At 43.5% G+C, this 19,699-nt stretch overlaps 1 protein-coding gene across 1 annotated transcript in view; it reads right to left on the bottom strand.

Annotated features, from left to right (window-relative positions):
- zfpm1 (zinc finger protein, FOG family member 1) overlaps nucleotides 1-19,699 on the bottom strand; it is a 76,879-nt gene that overhangs the window by 56,767 nt on the left and 413 nt on the right. The gene's annotated exons all lie outside the window — the stretch shown is intronic.

The following is a 19,699-nucleotide window of genomic DNA, read 5'->3' as shown; positions in this document are numbered from 1 at the left end:
TCTCTGTGTTAGTGAGTCTGTGTATACATGTGTGTAACTGTTTCTCTGTGTTAGTGAGTCTGTGTATACATGTGTGTAACTGTTTCTCTGTGTTAGTGAGTCTGTGTATACATGTGTGTCACTGTTTCTCTGTGTTAGTGAGTCTGTGTATACATGTGTGTCACTGTTTCTCTGTGTTAGTGAGTCTGTGTATACATGTGTGCGTCAGTGTTTCTTTTTCTTAGTGAGTCTGTGTATACATGTGTGTCACTGTTTTTCTCTGTGTTAGTGAGTCTGTGTATACATGTGTGTCACTGTTTCTCTGTGTTAGTGAGTCTGTGTATACATGTGTGTCACTGTTTTTCTCTGTGTTAGTGAGTCTGTGTATACATGTGTGTAACTGTTTCTCTGTGTTAGTGAGTCTGTGTATACATGTGTGTCACTGTTTCTCTGTGTTAGTGAGTCTGTGTATACATGTGTGTCACTGTTTCTCTGTGTTAGTGAGTCTGTGTATACATGTGTGCGTCAGTATTTCTTTTTCTTAGTGAGTCTTTGTATATACATGTGTGTCACTGTTTCTCCATGTTAGTGAGTCTGTGTATACATGTGTTTGTGTGTTATATTTGTGTGTCTATCCATGTCTGCATGTTTGTGTTAATGTACAAGCATGTGTGTGTTGAAGTTTGTGTTTGTGTGTGTGTATCTGTGTCTGCATGTTTGTGTTAATGTATCTGCATGTCTGTATATCTGGCTGCGTGTGTGTTTATATATGTGTCTGAGTGTTTGTGTTAGTGTCTGTGTTAAAGTGTGTCTGCATGTGTGTGTGTCTGCAATGTGTGTCTTAGTGTGTGTGTGTTATATATACTGCACAGTCATAGCGTGAATTGTGTGTAAGAGTGTCATATAGTGTAACTGTCTGTTAGTAGGCGTTAGTGTGTTTGTGTATGCATTAGTGTTTGCATGTGTGTGTGTTTTACAGTTTCTGCATTTGTGTGCATTTGTATGTGTGTTTGTGTCTCTAACTTCCAGCTGCAGTAGTTTTGTCACTTCCTGTGACGGAGTTTCTTCAGAGCAGTGTGGAGGTTAAACCTGGTCAACAGTCAGAGTGACTCAGGTCTGGAGGAGTCTCTCGTAACACACACTCGCACAAAGAACACACACTAACACACCTGGAAAACCTTACTAAAACTCACTCACACACACACACAAACACACACACACTAACTCGCACAAAGAACACACACTAACAAACAAGGAGACACTTATTAAAACTCACTTAAACACACACTAACACACACAAGCATACACAAACACACACAATAACTCGCACAAGGAACACACACTAACAAACAAGGAGACACTTACTAAAACTCACTCACACTAACACACACACTCACACAAAGAACACACACTAACAAACAAGGAGACACTTATTAAAACTCACTCACACACACACTAACACACACAAACACACACACACACACACACACACACTAACATACACAAACACACACACACACTCACACAAAGAACCCACACTAACTAACAAGGAGATACTTACTAAAACTCACTCACACACACTAACACACACAGACACAGAGAAACACACACACTCGCACACACAGGTCAAGTATCCAGCATGTTAGCTCATGCTAGCTCATGCTAACAGCTACAATGTCCTGTTGGGTTCTGCTGGTTCTGGTGGGTTATTAGACGTTGGCCCGGCAGCAGCAGATTAGCGTCTCAATCCCAGATTGTTTTTCTCCACGTCACTTATCAGCTCCACGGAAAAGGAATGCGATGTCCTCGGATTGCAGGAGGGTCAGAGAGAACGTTCCTGTCCGGGCGGATTTGTCCGGATCAGATGAGCGGCGGCCATCTTTAGATAGTTCACTGATAAGTCACATTCTGGGAAAATTCCTGAGCTGATAAAAGATCGACAAACAGCAGCAGAGTTTGTCTAAGTAGATACAGAGTTCCTGTCGACGCACACACACTCCCAGACACACACACACTCACACACACACACACTCACAGGGATCATCTTTATCTCCCTTTCATTATTTATTTTCTATTTTTTCTTTGTGTGAATTCAGCTAAAATACTTCTAAAGCTCTTAATGGTTCTATCTCGGCCTCAGATCTGCTGCCTCGTCCCCATTTGGCAGATACGCCGCCGCCCGGGCCTCGGCTCCGCCGCCGCTTTATCGCCCGGCTTGACGAGAACGACACGGCCAATTATTGACAAATGATTCCTTCATGGGGCGACAGTAAGACAAGGGACGGGGGGTGAGTGTTGGGGGGTGAGGCGGGGGTCCCCCGTCCTAACAGGCCCGAGGAGACGAGCGTCTATCAGATTCTATTAAGAGCTCGCCACTTTGGCGAACAAAGCTGCCCGCGCCTCGCCACGCATTAGCCGCTATTATACGCTCGTGAACTTTGTCGCTCGCTCTCGCTTCCCGCGGCGCCCACGTCCTGTGCCCACCTGCTGGTCACGTGACCGAGGTCGCTGGGGTCAGAGTCTACTGAAGACTAAATCAATCATTTGTTTTATTCATCAATAAAATGTAAATACAATTAAATTGTTTTTTTATTTACTATGAACATGCAAATTAAACTTCCAGCCACTAGATGGCAACAGTTATTACGTCATCTGCAGCTAAAGCTACAATGAGATCCTGTTGATGACTGAGGACGAGAGGATACAGTGACTCCAGCAGCTTTTAAAGCTGATGTTTTGACATATTTCGGTTTGAAAACAAATGAAAGCAGTTACGACTTCGTCAAGAGTCATGTGGTCTGTAAATACTACAACACCAGAGTCAAGTACTGGACAATACTACACATATATACTTGTTACTACACTATCACAACACCAGAGTCAAGTACTGGACAATACTACACATATATACTTGTTACTACACTATCACAACACCAGAGTCAAGTACTGGACAATACTACGCATATATACTTGTTACTACACTATCACAACACCGGAGTCAAGTACTCGATAATACTACGCATATATACTTGTTACTACAGTATCACAACACCAGAGTCAAGTACTCGACAATACTACACATATATACTTGTTACTACACTATCACAACACCAGAGTCAAGTACTGGACAATACTACACATATATACTTGTTACTACACTATCACAACACCAGAGTCAAGTACTGGACAATACTACGCATATATACTTGTTACTACACTATCACAACACCGGAGTCAAGTACTCGATAATACTACGCATATATACTTGTTACTACAGTATCACAACACCAGAGTCAAGTACTCGACAATACTACACATATATACTTGTTACTACACTATCACAACACCAGAGTCAAGTACTGGACAATACTACACATATATACTTGTTACTACAGTATCACGATACATTGTATCGTTGACCCTGTACACGTATGGTAGCGTCAGACTCTTACTAATACACGCCTCTAAGGTTGAGAACAAGGTGAACGCCTTGAGGTCCAGAAGGTTCCGGACATGCTGGACCTCAACTGTCCAGAGTCAAGTAGGGACGCGGTCCGGTTCCCAGGACCGCTCCAGGTCGGACTGATGTTCCTGTGAGTCCCTCCACGCCTGATAAGACTTGCTCAAGGACTCCTGGGCAGAGGTGAGTGGACTCTAATCGTGGGCGACTAATAACTAATGTGTTATCAGGGGTTGGTACCGAGACCGGAGCCGCTCTTATCAGCCGCTCTGATCCGAGACGCTCGATGGTCCAGATAAAGGATCGGAAGAGAACTTTGATACGGCAGGACACGTCGGCTGACTCGGTGGACGGAACCACGGACCCGACAACACCGACGGCTTCTTCAGACAGAGGATCGATGGGACGATCCAGCAGAGGGCGCTGATGCCTGCTGCACTCTGGCTTAGGAACACACCGAGACGCGACAGCACGACACCAGCAGGTGCCACGACAACAACGCTCACATGACGCACAACTCTAGCAGAAAACGACACGTTTGTATTGTCTGTTGCGTCTAAAAGGTGTCATTTGTATCGTTTCCTTTCTCAGTGTGTTGTCATCACGTGTCTGTTGTGTTTGTGTGTAACTGTTTGTAGCTTATTAAAGATAAACAAATAACCTTTGACACCTTTATTTATGTAAACAACTACACAATAATGTCACAAACACAAATCCCATTCATAAATACAGAAACACATATATTAAGCACAGACAAAAACACACATATTCTCACACACATCGACACATTTAAGCACACGCACAAATACACTCACATTTACATTAAAAACACACTCAGGAACAAAATTCAAACAATATAACACATACAAACACACATGGACACACACAAGCATAGAGATAAACACTCACACACACGTAAACCCACACATGCATGCAAAACACACACACAGACACACACATAATGGCATACACATGAACACACAAACACAAACATAGAGATACACACATGCACTCACACATACACACGAACACACAAATAAACACGAACACACGCACAAACACAGAGACACACAAATAACCACATACACATGAACACACACAAACACATGAACCCATACGCACAAACATATGAACACACACACACAGACACACACATAAACACGAACACACATCCGCACAAACATATGAACACAGACACACACACATAAACACGAACACACGCACAAACACACAGACACACACATAAACATGAACACACATACGCACAAACATATGAACACAGACACACACACATAAACACGAACACACACACAAAAACACACAGAAACACAAATAACCACATACACATGAACCCCTACACACACACTTATATGCACAAGAACACACAGAATGTGACAGACACACACATAAACACATACACAGGAACACACACACGAACACGCACACAGACGAGCAGCAACAATTAGTGATTGACATGTAAAGTGAGGTCACGCCTCTGACCTGCACTTTTCTGTCGGGATGTGATTCTGACGCGTCAGTGTCACGGATCGACCAATAGGATCGCTCGCTGCCAACCGGCGCCGACGCTACCAGAACCGTATTGTGAAAGTCAGACCTGTCCGGGCCGTTTGTGCGTCTTTATTAGTGACTGATTGAGGATTGTGCTTATCTGGAGCCAACAGAGTGTGTGTGTGTGTGTGTGAGTGTGCGTCTGTGTGTGTGAGTGTGTGTCTGTGTGTGTGTGAGTCACAGGAGGAAGTGTGTGAGGTCTAATCTCGGAGCAGCAGGCAACAGAAATGATAAAATTATAAAACCAAACATGGAAAGTTCCAGAAATCTCTCCGGTCGTTGATCATTCGACTGAACAATCTTAATTTCTCTGCTTCTTGTTTCTGGCAGTTTTGCTGCTGAGATAAGAGCTGGAACAACAGGCGGCTCGCAGTGAGAAGACCAGCGATAACGTTGATACCACTCACACACACACACACTCACACACACACAACTCTCGCTCTTATCAGCGCTTTCTATCGCTCGCTCTCTTCCTCCGTGCTGCCTTCGCTGTCGGCCCGGAGTCGCCGGACCGGACCGGACATGTGGACCGACACGCTGTCGCACATCAAAGTGTTCGGACCAGAGACCTCGACATTTGTGTTGTTGTTGTTGTTGTTGTTGTGTAGCTTGATTTTTTTTTGGTGTTTCAAACATGTTTGTTTACAGTTTTGTCATCACCTTTACTTGTCTTTGTGCGTCGCTTTCATTGATACGCAAATATCGCAAAATATGACATCTTGATTTATGTAAACAACTACACAATATTGTCACAAACACAAATCCCATTCATAAATACAGAAACGCATATATTAAGCACAGACAAAAACACACATATTCCCACACACATAGACACATTTAGGCACACACACAAATACACTCACGTTTACATTAAAAACACACTCAGGAACACAAATTAAAACAATGTAACACATATATGCACACACAAAGACACACACAAACAGACATGGACACAGGCATAAACATTAACACACACATACATGCAAAACACACACAGACACACACGCACAAAGACATACACATGAACAGACACACACACACAAACACACATTAACACTCACGCACAAACATATACACACACACAAACACTTACATGCACAAAACCCACAGACTGACAGACACACAAATAAAGACATGCACAAACACACATGGACACAGACACGAACATTAACACAGACATGCATGCAAAACACACACACAGACACACATAAAAAGACATACACATGAACACACAAACACACATTAACACACACGCACAAACATATGAACACACACACACACATTAACACACACGCACAGACATATGAACACACACAAACACTTACATGCACAAAAACACACAGACTGTGACAGACACACACATAAAGACATACACATGTCAAGGAGAGTTCATTGATACACAAATATCAAAAATATTGATACAGAGATATATCGCAGTATTTGTTCACTATTCGTTATAGATATTCAACAGTATCAATATTTGTTCTTTATTTTTAATTATGTTTGATTTTTATCATCACTTCGTTCGTTTGTTTTTTTTTTTAATTTACAATTCATTTGTTACTTTTCTGTTGCAATTAAACCTCCAGCCACTAGATGGCAGCCATCGATACAAACTCTGCAGCTAAAGGGAGAATGAAATCCTGTGGGATCCGTAGAAAATATCGATACACTTAAATATCCCAATTATTTTTCCGTGATTCTCGAGATGACTGAGGACGAGAGGATACAGTGACTCCAGCAGCTTTTGAAAACAAATGAAAGCAGTTACGACTTCGTCAAGAGTCATGTGGTCTGTAAATACTACACCAGAGTCAAGTACTGGACAATACTACAAATATATACTTGTTACTACACTATCACAACACCAGAGTCAAGTACTGGACAATACTACACATATATACTTGTTACTACACTATCACAACACCAGAGTCAAGTACTGGACAATACTACACATATATACTTGTTACTACACTATCACAACACTAGAGTCAAGTACTGGACAATACTACACATATATACTTGTTACTACACTATCACAACACTAGAGTAAAGTACTGGACAATACTACACATATATACTTGTTACTACACTATCACAACACTAGAGTCAAGTACTGGACAATACTACACATATATACTTGTTACTACAGTATCACAACACTAGAGTCAAGTACTGGACAATACTACACATATATACTTGTTACTACACTATCACAACACCAGAGTCAAGTACTGGACAATACTACACATATATACTTGTTACTACACTATCACAACACCAGAGTCAAGTACTGGACAATACTACACATATATACTTGTTACTACACTATCACAACACTAGAGTCAAGTACTGGACAATACTACACATATATACTTGTTACTACACTATCACAACACTAGAGTCAAGTACTGGACAATACTACACATATATACTTGTTACTACACTATCACAACACTAGAGTCAAGTACTGGACAATACTACACATATATACTTGTTACTACAGTATCACAACACTAGAGTCAAGTACTGGACAATACTACACATATATACTTGTTACTACACTATCACAACACCAGAGTCAAGTACTGGACAATACTACACATATATACTTGTTACTACACTATCACAACACTAGAGTCAAGTACTGGACAATACTACACATATATACTTGTTACTACACTATCACAACACCAGAGTCAAGTACTCGATAATACTACACATATATACTTGTTACTACAGTCACAATCACGATATATCGTATCCTTGACTGTAGTTCTATGGTATCACCAGTTTACTACAAATACCATCTTTAAATTGTGTTATTTTGTTCCAAACATCTACTTGTCGTTGACTAGATTTGTCAGATACTTCAAGAACAAATAAAAACAAATACTCGTTTGTTTGTGTAAACGAGGAACTTCGTCAACACCATAGAAGAAGAAACTGCAGGACAAAGATTGGGCAGCTGTCGAGGGAAGTGACGGTGAAGTGCAGGAAAGAAGGAGAGTGAGAGGAGGAAGGAGGACAGACGGATCTGCTGGGCTGCAGATAAGGGGGAGGAAGTATAGGGGGGGGGGGTGAGGAGGGTGAGGAGGGGGACAAATGGGTTTGAGGATTTAGGATTCAGGCGGCAGATCTGCGCGAGATCTGGGCTCCTATCAGAGCACAACCATCAGTGATGTCGAGAAAGTCTCACACTAGTCCTGGTCAGTGAGACCCGGTGCTGGTATCACCCCATCTCTGCACCCCCACCTGCCCCCCCTTTATGAACCCCCCTCCCCTTATACATCTTGACAAGTTTTCATGGTCAGTCTCAGGGAGACACACAAACACACATTGATACTCAGAGACACACACAGACACATGGATTAACACATAGACACAGAGAGAGAGACAGACACACACACACATAGAGAGACACAAAGAGAGACACACGGATACACAAACGGACAGAGAGAGACACACAGAGATAGATATACACACACACAGACAGACACAAACTGGCACAAATACACATAGACGGAGATACAGACACACAGAGACGCACACAGACAGAGGGACACACAAACACAGAGACACACCAATACAGGTACAAAAAGAGACACACATAGACACTGATACACACACAGAAAGACACACATAGACAGAGAGAAACACAAACACAGATACACACCAACAAAGGTACAAAAAGAGACAAACAGACACTGATACACACACACACAGACAGACACACAAACAGAGAGACACACCAATACAGGTACAAAAAGAGACACACACGGACACTGATACACACACACAGAGACACACAAACACAGATACACACCAACACAGGTACAAAAAGAGACACACACAGACACACATTGACAGAGAGACACAATAATACAGATAGAGACACACACAGACAGAGGGACACACAAACACAGATACAAAAAGAGACACACAGAGACACTGATACACACACAGAAAGACACACATAGACAGAGAGAAACACAAACACAGATACACACCAATAAAGGTACAAAAAGAGACAAACAGACACTGATACACACACAGACAGACACACAAACAGAGAGACACACCAATACAGGTACAAAAAGAGACACACACAGACAGAGAGACACACTAATACAGATAGAGACACACACAGACACACACACACCCAGAGACACACACAGACACAGAGACACACCAACACAGGTACAGACACACAGAGACACACACAGACAGAGAGACACACTAACACAGGTACACACCAACACAGGTACAGACACACAGAGATACACACAGACAGAGAGACACACTAACACAGGTACACACCAACACAGGTACAAAAAGAGACACACACACAGACACAGACACACACCCAGAGACACACACACAACCAGAGACACACACAGACACACACACACACACAGAGACACACACACACACACACACACCCAGAGACACACACAGACACACACACACACACACAGAGACACACACACACACCCAGAGACACACACAGACACACAAACACACACCCAGAGACACACACAGATGACCAGGACACTCTCGACACTTCATCTTCCTCCTCCAGGAAAAAAAAAAAGCTCCACAAAGAGAAATGAAAGGAGCTTTTTCTTCCTCCTCCTCACCCCCTCACCCCCCCCCTCACCCCCCCTCACCCCTCCTCGATAGAGTGAGAGAAGAAGAAGAAGAGGAAGGAAAAAAAACATAATTTATCTGTGTATTATCAAGAACGGCAGACACTTTAATCAGTCAGCTATGAAGTCAGTATTTCCATCCTTATCTGTCGCAGGAGTGGAAATGGAGAGGAGATAGCGTTCTGGGAGCCCATCGGTGGGCAGGAATGATAATGGGGGGGGGGGTGAGGAGGAGGAGGGGGCGAGGCTATTGGACCGCTGTGTCAGCGCTATCTGCACCCATTATCAACCGCCTTATCAGCTCCACCATCAGCCTCGCTGTAATGGGGCCAGTTCAACTTTCCACATTATCATAGCGCCAAGACCTGGATCAGGAGGCCAGGGGTCTGCTGGAGAGACCGGGGGGAGGCGGGGGGGAGGCAGGGGGGAGAGAGCGAGGGGGAGAATGAAGGTGACGGAGAGGTGGAGAGTTCATAGACAACAAAAAGAGGACGGAAACGTGAAAGTTTGTGCGACGGTGAACCTGTGTGTTGTGACATGGAAGCATGAGAAGAAAACACCACGAGACCAATTAACACTTTCGTGAGGAGAAGTCAAAATTTGCAGAGTGAGCGCTTTTTTGTCGTAGCACTCCAGGATTTGTGTTGAGTGTGTGTGTAGCTCTTGACTGCAGCGTGTGTGTGTGTGTGTGTGTGGAGGGGGGGGGGTGTGTGTGTCTGTGTGTGTGTGTGTGTGTGTGTGTGTCTGTGTCTGTGTTTGTGGGGGTGGGGGTGTGTGTGTCTGTGTGTCTGTGTGTGTCTGTGTGTGTGTGTGTGTGTGTGTTTGTCTCGTGAACTACAAGAAACTTTGCAGGCTGAAGATCCTCTGAGAAGATCACGAGTCATTGAAACACAACACAAGAGACACAATGGTTTATAAAAACTGAACTGAATAACAACTGGGTTTTTTCTGACTGCACCTGAACGCACCATAAAGCCTGAGTATTACAGTCAAGATGACACATTTACTCACACACACCCATACAGACACAAACATACACACAGAGACAGACACACATCACACACACACACATAAACCTACATACACACAGAGACAGATACACATCACACACACACACATACACCTACATACACACAGAGACAAACACACACATATATATATATACACACACTGACACACATCACATATACAGATATAAACAGACACAGGCAGAGACAAAAAAACAAGCTGTCACACACATAAAAAACCCACATAGACACATACGTACACACACACAAACATATACACAAAGAGACACCAACAAAAAGAGACGGACATACAAGCAGACACACACAGAAAAACAAACATGCACACACAAACACAGCCATACAGACAGACACACACATACACCCATACAGACACAAACATATACACACAGAGACACGCACACATCCAGACACAAACATATACACACAGAGACACGCACACATCCAGACACAAAAAAAATACACACAGAGACACACACACATACAGACAGACACACACAAACATACACCCATACAGAGACAAACATATACACACAGACACACACATACAGACAGACACACACATACAGACAGACACAAACACACACACATACACCCATACAGACACAAACATATACACACATAGACACACACACATACAGACAGACACACACAAACATACACCCATACAGAGACAAACATATACACACAGACACACACATACAGACAGACGCACACAAACATACACCCATACAGAGACAAACATATACACACAAAGACACACACACATACAGACAGACACACACAAACATACACCCATACAGAGACAAACATATACACACAGAGACACGCACACCCAGACACAAACATATACACACAGAGACACACACACATACACAGACACACACATACACCCATACAGAGACAAACATATACACACAGACACACACATACAGACAAACACAAACACACACACATACACCCATACAGACACAAACATATACACACAGACACACACATACAGACAGACACAAACACACACACATACACCCATACAGACACAAACATATACACACATAGACACACACACATACAGACAGACACACACAAACATACACCCATACAGAGACAAACATATACACACATAGACACGCACACCCAGACACAAACATATACACACAGAGACACACACACATACAGACAGACACACACATACACCCATACAGAGACAAACATATACACACAGACACACACATACAGACAGACGCACACAAACATACACCCATACAGAGACAAACATATACACACATAGACACACACACATACAGACAGACCCACACAAACATACACCCATACAGAGACAAACATATACACACAGAGACACGCACACCCAGACACAAACATATACACACAGAGACACACACACATACAGACAGACACACACATACACCCATACAGAGACAAACATATACACACAGACACACACATACAGACAAACACAAACACACACACATACACCCATACAGACACAAACATATACACACAGACACACACATACAGACAGACACAAACACACACACATACACCCATACAGACACAAACATATACACACATAGACACACACACATACAGACAGACACAAACACACACACATACACCCATACAGACACAAACATATACACACATAGACACACACACATACAGACAGACACACACAAACATACACCCATACAGAGACAAACATATACACACAGAGACACACACAGATACAGATACAGACACAAACACACACACACAGAGACACACAGACAGACACACACTCAGACACACATTCATCAGAGACAGTAATGTGGATGAATCTGCTCGTATCAGTGTCTACATCAGGAGAACAAACGCTAGAGTCTGTTTTTCCACTTTTCCTAACAAATGATCTCAGCTGGGACTTTTGTCTACTTGTGGTTCACACACACACACACACACACACACACACACACACACACACACACACACTCACTCTCCCTTTCTCTCGGAGAGAGTGAACACAACACTTTGATGTGTGTGTGCGTGTCTCATCACTTCCGTTGACCCAGTGACCTCAGGAGAGAACCTGATTCTTCACCAGTGTGTGTGTGTGAGGTTCAGCGCCCTCTGTTGGCAGCAGAGTGAAACTACAGCGATCACACACCATAATCAGTCGAGGGGGATCATGAGTGTGTGTGTGTATGGGTGGGGGGTGAATATTGAGGGGGATCATGAGTGTGTGTGTGTGTATGGGTGGGGGGTGAATATTGAGGGGGATCATGAGTGTGTGTGTGTGTATGGGTGGGGGGTGAATATTGAGGGGGATCATGAGTGTGTGTGTGTGGGGAGGGGGGGGGGGATATTGAGGGGGGTCATGGGTCGCTTCTCATCAGCAAACACAGCAACAGGGCGAGAGGCGTCTCAGCAGAAGTGGCTTCATCACGACGTGACACCGAGGCCTCGAGCTGGATTATTGAGGATTTGAATGACATTATGTTATCAGACGACGGCGTCAGCAGCTGCCGATCACTCAGCTGCTCCGACGGGGTTTTGTTCTGAGGGAGTCGAACCCATGAGGAGGTGAAGGAACTACCAGCAGATGACACTCTAGTGACCTCATCCTGCTGAGGACTGAGATGATGGAGTGATGAAGGACAGATGTTGAAGTGATGAAGGAGAGATGTTGGAGTGATGAAGGAGAGATGTTGGAGTGATGAAGAACAGATGTTGGAGTGATGAAGGAGAGATGTTGGAGGGATGAAGGAGAGATGTTGGAGTGATGAAGAACAGATGTTGGAGTGATGAAGGAGAGATGTTGGAGTGATGAAGGAGAGATGTTGGAGTGATGAAGAACAGATGTTGGAGTGATGAAGGAGAGATGTTGGAGTGATGAAGAACAGATGTTGGAGTGATGAAGGAGAGATGTTGGAGTGATGAAGGAGAGATGTTGGAGTGATGAAGGACAGATGTTGGAGTGATGAAGGAGAGATGTTGGAGTGATGAAGGACAGATGTTGGAGTGATGAAGGAGAGATGTTGGAGTGATGAGAACAGATGTTGGAGTGATGAAGGTGAGATGTTGGAGTGATGAAGGACAGATGTTGGAGTGATGAAGGAGAGATGTTGGAGTGATGAAGAACAGATGTTGGAGTGATGAAGGAGAGATGTTGGAGTGATGAAGGAGAGATGTTGGAGTGATGAAGGAGAGATGTTGGAGTGATGAAGGAGAGATGTTGGAGTGATGAAGGAGAGATGTTGGAGTGATGAAGGAGAGATGTTGGAGTGATGAAGGACAGATGTTGGAGTGATGAAGGACAGATGTTGGAGTGATGAAGGACAGATGTTGGAGTGATGAAGGAGAGATGTTGGAGTGATGAAGGACAGATGTTGGAGTGATGAAGAAGAGATGTTGGAGTGATGAAGGAGAGATGTTGGAGTGATGAAGGAGAGATGTTGGAGTGATGAAGGAGAGATGTTGGAGTGATGAAGGAGAGATGTTGGAGTGATGAAGGACAGATGTTGGAGTGATGAAGGACAGATGTTGGAGTGATGAAGGAGAGATGTTGGAGTGATGAAGAACAGATGTTGGAGTGATGAAGGAGAGATGTTGGAGTGATGAAGGACAGATGTTGGAGTGATGAAGGAGAGATGTTGGAGTGATGAAGGACAGATGTTGGAGTGATGAAGGACAGATGTTGGAGTGATGAAGGACAGATGTTGGAGTGATGAAGGACAGATGTTGGAGTGATGAAGGACAGATGTTGGAGTGATGAAGGAGAGATGTTGGAGTGATGAAGGAGAGATGTTGGAGTGATGAAGGACAGATGTTGGAGTGATGAAGAACAGATGTTGGAGTGATGAAGGAGAGATGTTGGAGTGATGAAGGAGAGATGTTGGAGTGATGAAGGACAGATGTTGGAGTGATGAAGAACAGATGTTGGAGTGATGAAGGAGAGATGTTGGAGTGATGAAGGAGAGATGTTGGAGTGATGAAGGAGAGATGTTGGAGTGATGAAGGAGAGATGTTGGAGTGATGAAGGAGACATGTTGGAGTGATGAAGGAGAGATGTTGGAGTGATGAAGGAGAGATGTTGGAGCGATGAGGTCAAAGGTCAAGAGGTCAACTACAGTGTGTTATAAAAACACACTATTAAGGTAAATAAAAGGCAGAACTCATAAATCATCTACACACAGCACTTCCTCTCTGACACTGACCACTTCCTCCTTCTTTCTATTTGACCACACACACACCCACACACACACACCCACACACAGACACACACACACAGACACACACACACACACACACAGACAGACACACACACACACACACCCACACACACACACACACACAAGGTTGAAGAGGAGAACGAAGAAGACGAGTGAAGAGTCAAAGTTATAACGTGGAATGTTCAGAAGTTTCAGCAGGAAAGACCTTTTTTTCAACCTCTCGTCCCAGCCAACCGGGGCGAAGGGTGGGGCGTTAACGCCTCGTCACGCGGCCGCCGCCGACAATCACGCACCATCAGCGGAGTATCTGGCGCAGGAATCTAACCAGCGAGCTACATCGTGCTGACGCAGCCACTCCTCGCTCACACCAGGAGATTCTCACGCCGATTATCAACACGCCGCCGCTATCACACTCTGGATCAGGAACCACCAACACAAGCTGCTGCTTTTAATTGAATTAATCAATGGAGGAGCTTGTTAGGGAGGAGACACGGGGGGTGAGGGAGGGAGGGTTGGGGGGGGGAGAGGGGTGAGGCGAGGCGTTCACACCTATCATCTAATTATACAACAACATTAATCCCATTAGGCCTGGAACTGATTGCCGGGTCCGACCCAGAGCTCCCGCCCGAGCGCCGCGTCTGCTCCGGACAGATAACGAGTCTAATCACTTCGCGGACCCCCAGATCTGCCCCCGAGGATCAGATCCCGGGAGATGATCGGAGACCATCAAGCTAAGAACACAACCTCTGCGAGTGTTTTGTGTACTTGTGTGTGTGTGTGTGTGTGACTGTAGGTGTGTCAAGAGTGTGTGTAAGATCACAGGAAGTGATGTAACAGTTGTGAGTTTATATTAAGAAAATATGCCACGTGGTTCGGTTTTTCAAAAGGACAAACAAACACACACACACACACACACAGACACACACTATCGCAGTGAACATCTGCAGGCTCTTATCTCTCGGCATCAGCTGCTTCTTATCAGACTCGCACATCTCTCTGGAGGGAGGGGGGGGGTGGGCTGGAAGGGGAGGAAGGGGGAGGCAGCTGCCGTTAAAACACACAACAAGCCACGGACGCACACTCGTCACAAACACAACTCAAGACAACAACGACACAAAGCTGAGGAAAAAGCCGGAGATGTAATTACAACTCTCTCCCCCCTCCTCACCCGCCTCCCCCCTCCTCACCCACTCTGTCCTATCGGCGGCAGCGATCGCCGCCAACTTTTATCTCGTCTCCCATCTCAACCGCCAAAATAAAAGCCCAGAGATCCAGCGTCCGCCCGCCGCCGTATCTGCTCATCAACAGAGGAACCTTATCTCCAGCTCAGATCTTCACCGCAGAGGAGATGACGCACACAGCAGATCACACACCTCCTCCTCTTCCTCCTCCTCCTGCCCAGTCCTCCAGACCTGGACCCTCCACATGCAGTCTGCCCCCCCAAGGTCCAGACCCTCCAGAACCGGCTCCACGCCCCGGTTCAATTTCCTATGTGGGTCACGGGAGAGTCAGAGTCGACCTATTGATCGATATTCAACATGTGTGTTTTACTTTCAAATTATATTTTATTATTTAATCACTATTTTATTGTGTGTATTTAATTTAGTGTGTATAAATACAAATATTTCCAAGTTTTGGGGGGGGGTTTTAATTCATAATTTATGTTGAGTTTGTTCATTTTTCTGTTGCGATTAAACGTCCAGCAGCTTAAGAAACAATGAAATCCCACGAGATGACTGAGGACGAGAGGATACAGTGTCTCCGGCAGCTTTTAAAGCTGATGTTTGGACATATTTTGGTTTGAAAACAAATGAAATCAGTTAAGACTTTGTCAAGAGTCATGTGGTCTGTAAATACTACAACACCAGAGTCAAGTACTGGTCAATACTACACATATATACTAGTTACTACACTATCACAACACCAGAGTCAAGTACTGGACAATACTACACATATATACTTGTTACTACACTATCACAACACCAGAGTCAAGTACTGGACAATACTACACATATATACTTGTTACTACACTATCACAACACCAGAGTCAAGTACTGGTCAATACTACACATATATACTAGTTACTACACTATCACAACACCAGAGTCAAGTACTGGACAATACTACACATATATACTAGTTACTACACTATCACAACACCAGAGTCAAGTACTGGACAATACTACACATATATACTTGTTACTACACTATCACAACACCAGAGTCAAGTACTGGACAATACTACACATATATACTTGTTACTACACTATCACAACACCAGAGTCAAGTACTGGTCAATACTACACATATATACTAGTTACTACACTATCACAACACCAGAGTCAAGTACTGGACAATACTACACATATATACTTGTTACTACACTATCACAACACCAGAGTCAAGTACTGGACAATACTACACATATATACTTGTTACTACACTATCACAACACCAGAGTCAAGTACTGGACAATACTACACATATATACTTGTTACTACACTATCACAACACCAGAGTCAAGTACTGGACAATACTACACATATATACTTGTTACTACAGTATCACTATAAATTGTATCGTTGAAACTGTATCGTGATACGTATTGTTTCACCACATTCTTGCCGATACACACCCCTAGCGACCGATTACATTAACCTTGCTTCCGCCGTGACGTGGACCGGAAAAACGTCGATCCCGCAGCCAAAAGTTCTGACCCATTGACACAGCGGTCCGAGTCAGTGACCCCCGCTGACCCCTGTCCTCCCTCAGCCCAACAACAGTTCTTATCTCCTCTGTCGCTGTCAGAACGTCGGCCAAAATCACAAGAGAGTCACGGGGCTGAGCGGTGGAAGTGGACCAACTGATAACCGTGACCATGACACTCCTGAGAAGCTACACGTGCACGCCCACCCCGGGAGTCCGACCCGGTTCCGTTAAGGAGTCGCCATGGAGACGGCCTCAAACAGGAAGTGACCGAACCAGAAGAAAATCTCACAAGGGGCCAAACGAACAAGCCGAGCAACGGAAACAAAGATGTACTGCACATGCCAGGCCTGCGGGTGGCACTGTAGTGGTCTCTTGAGAAGATGAGGTCCGTCTCATCAATCCGCTTAAGACCTTGGCTCCTGCAAGGCTTTGAGTCATCTTTTGTCTGTGATGTAGCTTAAAATAAGTAGTGGAAGTGTAACATTGTGCTACGACAAAGTGCGGGACGGACACAAATTATATTTTTTAAAGAAGAAATTGAGCTTTTATTTAAAAATAAAATAGAGAACAATAACAATGGTGGGCGATTACATTTCCTCAGGGGCCACATTATATTACACATTATTATATATATACTGTGAATAGTGTCAGGGGACATCAAGCGGAAATAAAAGGAGCGAAAAGTTTTAAAGTGAAGCTAAATATGCTATAAGTTATTTTTATACATTGTATACAACTATATAAACCCCACTATTTTATTGCTTACTTTACTTTCATTATTTTACCTTTTTTGATTATAGTACATTATATTTTATTTTATATTGATTATAGTAAATTATATTTTATTTTATATTGATTATAGTAAATTATATTTTATTTTATATTGATTATAGTACATTATATTTTATTTTATATTGATTATAGTAAATTATATTTTATTTTATATTGATTATAGTAAGGGGCCATCAGTACAAAAACACAAAAAGGTCAAAAAGATCAACAATACATTTGAATATTGCGATCAAATATTTACAAGATAACCTTTTATTTAAATAAGATCTTAACATTCACTTCAACTATTTTGAGAAGCAAGACATGTTTATAAAAAGAAAGAAAAAGAAAAACATGGGGGGAAAGTCTGCAATAACTTAAGAAAGTCATATTTAGAGTTAAAACAATAAAATATACAGAATAAATATAGTGTATATTTTTTTAATTATAACTCGGACTCCAAGCTCTCAGTGAAGAGCATCTTTTAAATGGTGACAGGAAGACGTTTGAGCGACTTCGAAACTTTGCAGATGATGTTGAAATTATAAAATTAGTTTAAATAAACAATGTTGTTGTTTTTTTTCTCTCGTGACACAAACCGTTAATTATTTATTAACCAGAGGTTGATGTTTAATGTAGAATAAATATTTAGATCCATATTAAAGTGACGTTTTAAAAACATTTTTTTAAGAGTCACTGGTTTCCCTAGAATGAACCGAGCCGCTGGTTCCGAGACGTTTTGTTCCGAGCGTCGCTTCCTCTTCATCTCGCGGGTTAAACATTAACCCGGGTCAAGCACGACAGACGTTACTCAGCCAGGATGTCGAACAAACATCCCGCTGTGAGCAGCTTATCTCAGCCGCAGATCACACGCTTTATCCGGGGCCCCATCTCTGGAGCCGCGGAGCCTCGGAAGAGAGAAAACAAATAAAAGAAAAAGATCCAATTTTAAATCTTTATCTGGACTCGCATCGGGATCTCGGTTCTATCTGAGTCCACATCAGCCCTGACGGTCTCCGCGGGCAGGAGGGGAACCGGAAGCCGCGGACACGCAGACTTTTTTACTCGTAAATGAAAACTTTTGTTTATTCTGTTTATTCTGAGTCCATCTTGATAAGAAAGTGGAGCTTTTTAGCCTCGCGCGGAACACCGGCCGCGTCTGTCCCGGACTCACAGGTCCAGCGTCCATGACAACACACGCGCGCGCGCGCGCACGGAACCAGTGACAGTCTTGGGTGAGACAGTGAGGAGTCGTTCATAAAAAGCGCTACCGTGCGCGTCAACACTTATTAACTTTGTTGACCCACG

The sequence above is a fragment of the Callionymus lyra genome, chromosome 8 (assembly GCF_982586985.1).
Source record: "Callionymus lyra chromosome 8, fCalLyr1.hap1.1, whole genome shotgun sequence".
Classification (NCBI taxonomy): domain Eukaryota; kingdom Metazoa; phylum Chordata; class Actinopteri; order Syngnathiformes; family Callionymidae; genus Callionymus; species Callionymus lyra.
Note: the sequence above shows the minus strand (reverse complement) of the source record. Positions and strands in the feature narration are given on the sequence as shown.